Source organism: Meleagris gallopavo, chromosome 1, assembly GCF_000146605.3.
Source record: "Meleagris gallopavo isolate NT-WF06-2002-E0010 breed Aviagen turkey brand Nicholas breeding stock chromosome 1, Turkey_5.1, whole genome shotgun sequence".
Classification (NCBI taxonomy): Eukaryota; Metazoa; Chordata; class Aves; order Galliformes; family Phasianidae; genus Meleagris; species Meleagris gallopavo.
In genome coordinates, this window is record NC_015011.2 from 8,400,985 (window position 1) to 8,406,405 (window position 5,421).

A 5,421-nucleotide genomic window follows, 5' to 3' on the forward strand; every position below is an offset into this window, starting at 1 on the left:
TTTTTGAGGTTTTAAGAAGAAAGCAGCAGCCTTGTTCTCCCCTTACAAATATCCCTGTGCTCAGGATAGGGTGTCAAACCCCAGCTCCCAAGGTCACCAGAGGCATCATTTCTCCACTGGCTGCTGTTAAGCACCTCTGCACAGCAAGCATTTCAGGGCTTTTAGATCACTCTTTACATTTAATTCTCTTTATGAACTGTAGGAGGAACAGTAAATTTGCTGTGGGTTTGGATTCCATGTTTGGCCAAGAACCCAAACTCCAGACACCAGATATCAGGAAATTCACAACAGCCTACTGAGAGAATATGACCCTCGGAACAAGAGAGCATCACCTGAATTCTGGAGGCTTTCTTGCATTTCAGCAATGAAGGTACTCTTGCAAACGCTAAATACTGAAGTAATATTTCCAGTCTGGAATATAGAGTTTTTCTGTATGTTTTCTTTATAAAGCTCTAAAAATATTTTATCAGTAAGATCCGTACAAAGAATACATGAGGTCACCTGTGCACTAATGCCTTCCTCCCCTGCCAGCCCTGCTTCTTGGGAGGTAATGTCTATGAACACTTTGCTGGTTCTCACAAAGAAAGATGCTTCTTCATGGAAATCACATTTCTGGAGGAAAATGGCAATGAGAGGGGCAGATTACAGGTGGGTCACGGGTTGCTTTCTGTGCATACTCTGCTGTGTGTGCCATTGTTGTGAAGTCCTTGGGATGCAGATAACAGGAAGGAAACCACCAAGCAGTGCCACATGGAGCATCAACTAACAGCACAGGATGGAACATCTGCACATGAACTGCAGATGCACATGGATGTAGTTTACATGCTGTTCTTGGGCCAAAAGAGGTGATAAATACGTGACTTTCAGTGACTGAATAGTTTCTACTTAAAAGGAAGTGCAGTGCAAACCTGTTGTTTGTCTGGATGCATTGTAACTTGTTTTCACAAATCTTCCGTTTTCAACATCATTTAACAAACTATTATGGGCCTTTTAATAAATTACAGTCATTAACCTTGCTGAGAGTAGCTAAAGGCAGGATTTTAATTCATGCAGTAAAAAGTCTGTCCTCCAGGCATGAATGTTCAAGATCACACGAATGTCGGAGCTAATATCACTTCAAGGACCAGCAGGACCAAGGCTGGCTTACAGCCATCTTCTGTACCTTGACAGAGTTGACTGGCTTCTGCCTGTGCCAGTGCACAGAGCCTTCTCATACTGCTTTTTTTTTTTTTTTCTGTTCTCCAAGCTGTCTCTGTAATCTGTTTTTGCAGCTGGAATAGCTGGAACATGGGAAGACCCTTGACACACTCACTTTGCCTTTAAGGACGTACTGCCAGCTCTTCTGCAGGGAGTTTCCTGCAGAAGGAGCTGCACAGAGGCAGCACGTCTGACTAATGGCTGTGAGACACACCACCTGCAAGGGCTGTCACCAGGCAGTCTTGAATCAGTCCTGAGAGTCTCATTAACTCCTGATTTCCTAATGCTATCTTGTATCCACTTCTATTACAGTCTATTTTTGTATCCTCTGTGCAGTCATCTTAATAGGAACCCTCTGTCCACATGAAAGTGGTTATTTTTCATCTATATGGGAATGTTTGCATGCACTTCCATTTTAACTCTGAAAATGAAAACATTAAGAAAAATAAATCTGCTGATAACATTTTTCCAGTACCTTTTTTTTTTCCCCAAAACAACCCCAACATTTTGCCTTCTTCGAAGAAAAGATCTTGAGAAAGATTGCAAAAATGTTTTTTCAATACATTTTTGGCTTGCCAGGTCTTGTCAGGTCTAGTTATTCAAGCTGCTCATCGCACTTATGTAATATTTGGGTTTTTTTGTTGTTGTTTCATGGTTTTAATTGCTTGCTTGTAGCATTACTACTGGCCTTGGCTCAATTTCTGTGGTTACAGATGGCTGTAGTCTGAAATGGTTTCTGTCTGAACCAGCTTACAATGCCACACTGAGTCAGAGGAAAATCAAAGATAAAAGAGGGCACAGATCACCTCTGTCTCAGCTGTGTAGCAGCACAGCTGTACAGTGGGACCGAAGGTAGGCTAGTGGAAAGGGCATTGAGTCACGACTGACAGAGATGACTCTGCTCTGAATGGAGACTTGACAGCAAAAATATAACAAAGGTGCATCTCAACTACATCTTCCACTCTGTCTGCTGGTGAGAACTGTCCAGAAGCTGCTTGCTGCAAAGCTGATGTTACCTCTGCCCCATTGCCATGGGCTCCTGGGTTGGACCCCACTTGTTGCCCTGTGCTCTTATCAGTGTGCTTGTTGACTTAGCCATGTTCACTGCATTCCGCAGCTGGTCATTCAATGCCGTTTGTTTGAATTCCTCTGCTGTTTTAGCGTGGCCCAGTATACTCACAGTTTTGGTGCATGAAGCAGTTACCAGCTTCCCTTTATGTGGTGGCTTTGAACAATGTAATTGCTCTCCTTCCTTCTCCTACAGAGTGGGAATTGAGGGAGGACTTGTTAATTGAGGCTGATAACCAGTGTTCCCAGAAATTCCAACCATTGTTAATGGTATCAGTATGGTGATTATGCTTTCTTACTTTTCATGAAGCCATGCTTGAAACTGAAGTTGTATTTGTATTCTTTAATATTTACTACAGTCTAATGATTTCTGTTGCAGCCTCTTGCAAAGTGTTCACCTGCCCTGAGGGATGGAATGACTTGGCAAGATGTCTGCATTACAATTGGAAAATTGCTTCTGCTGGGAGAAGACTTGAGAGAATATTTTTACTTTTCACCAGTTCCTGCTGTGCCTTGGCATTTACAGTCCTGCTGGAGAAACTCTGTCAGCAGTTTTCACCTCTGCCTTGCAGACTGGCTCAGCAGTGTGACAAGCATATTAGTTCATCACTGAGCCGTGAGAAGCATAGTTGATTAGTTTTTATCATTATCACTGCTTTCAGTGTGTCACAGACAACTTAGTAACTTCCTTTACAGGTAGAGGAAAGTGAGTCACCGAGATGGGGTCCCTTAGGTCACCAGTTAAGAGATGAGAAGGAGAACTTGGCTGAAGTCAGGCTGGGAGAACAATCACCTGCATTGCTACCGACTGTGGAAAATCTCATGCATGACTGTCACACTTCGCTTTCCTCATCTCCCTGCCTTGCAGATCCAGTTTTCTGAAAGGTCTTTGCAAGTAGCTTCTTTCCTCCAGAACCTCATGGCCATCTGCAGAACCTCATTTGGATTCTAAAGCCGAATTCCCTAAACACGCATTTCTCATAGGTGTATTTCTTAAAGCATGACAAGTTCCCCTTTTGCTTCAAAAAAATCTTCCAAGATTTCGGTATCAAGTAGCTCATCTTGATTATTGGATCACAACTGGTCCTACAGAGTAATGGTGAGGGTGCTGAGACAGAGGCTGCAGTGACAGTGGAAGAGAAGAGAATTTCCACCCATCCCTTGCATGACTTAGGGAGTACTGGAAAGGCGGCCCCATTGCCCTTGAGCAGTCAAACAGAAACACAACATGGGCAAAACCGGTAGCACAACCAGGAATGGCAAGATGTGAGCTATTATTGCCCTCTGCTGACCGTTTGCTATATAGTGCCATCACTTCAAGAACTTTCTGCAAACAAAGGTACAAAGAATCTGAGAATCTGTAGTTTACTGAAAGAACCTCTTCTCCTCTTTTTTTCTTTTGGTTTTCTTTTCACAAGGTTATATACTTCCTTAGCTCAACCGAGGTTGCAATTCAGTCAATGGGGCAAGCAGGCCAAGAAGTAAGACCTATGGTAAACAGGAGGTTGGGCTAGACAGTCACATTCTCTTCTGCTACAGCGGCTTCCCCAAGGTCACACTGCAGTTTTGAGAGTAAGCCAGAAAATAAATCCCTTTTTCTTGATTCTTGTCCAGCACTTTATAAAGCTTTTCCTTTTGTTTATGTTTCAGAATTATCTAACAAATGGCTTGTAAATGCATATTTAAATACCTTAGTGATGAACAAGGCAGAAAGGTCTCTTTTAAAACACTTCTTAAAAACTACTGAAAGATATTTTTTAAGCCTATGAATTGCTACTGAATTGCTGTTCACCAGGATTTCTGCTGTGTTAAATTTACTCTTTGGATTTTGCTTCTTTGGTAGTTGGGAGTGGGTAGCTGAATAAATTGGTGCTGTATTTCAGCCATCCAGTTCCTCAGAAGGATTTCAAGCTGCCTGTGGAAGTATAACTGAATTGTCTACTCTGAATAATTGCTCACATGAAAAAAAACACTAGAAGTGTATGGGGCTGTCACAGACGACACACAAAGAGGGCTGTCATCTTCTGCAGCTTCTGTTTTAGCACACTGAGTACATTGGGCTTTTTTTAACAGTCTGTGTTAAAGGGTGGAAGTCTACATCCACTGCCAGACAAATGCTGCTCTCCAACTCAAAGAGGAGAGCCTTCTGATGGCAGCAATCAGGGCTGCAGTTTCTAAAGCCAAAAAGGGAGAGGAGACATCAAAATTTCAATTCCTGAACTCTTGTGGTGTTACTTTACTTTATTAAGTAGGTATTGCAATGATAATATTGTAATAACAATAAGAAATAGTAGCCTCAGGCCAATGAACAAATGGGATGATTGTCCTTGCATGAATATTCTTGCTGGTCCCAGTAAAAAAGGGGTAAGAGAGGTCAATTTTCCAGTCCTAATTGAGTGAGGTATTAAGAGAGAAGATGATCAAAGTTTTAATGACATAAAATGTAAATCTCATTGAACAGGTATAAGAATCAGAATATTCATATATAGATCAAAGAGCACATTAGGAGAATGACTTCATGTGTTTGTCTGCTTTCTCCTTACCTCCATATTCTGTATATGTCTTCCTTATTCTGTGTTGCTTCTTTCCATAAGAATCACTCAGTGTCCTTAATGAGCACGATTTTGGGCCCGGAAGTGAGGAAGAATGGAGCAGATATATAGAACTTTACCCTTGATGTAGAGAGGGGAGAATTGACAGGGAAAACATCTTTTCAAAAATGACTTCATCCATTGTAACTGTTTATAGGAGAACAAGTCTGGAACAAAACCGGACTGCTTTTTGGAAGACCTCACACCTCTGCAGCTGAGGCAGCCTGAATGTCAACATTCTCCTATTGCAGTTAATTAGTCCTTAAAAACTCCTTCAGAAGGCAGACTATGGCTGGAGCTTCCATTGCCTTAAACACGACCCATGACATCAGACCTCACTGACAGATGGCTCTAATGAGCCAAGTAGCAGATAGTCTAAGATTTTGCCATCTATATGCTTGTTCTGCCTTCTCGAGGGGTGACTGGACTTCAACAAAACTGGTGGTAGAGATCAATACCTGTACCTGTATTAAGTCAGACAGATTAACTTGCACTGCTGAGGAAGTAAGTTTAAAGAGTTTGGTTATTATTTGACCTAGGCTACTATATATATATATATATATAT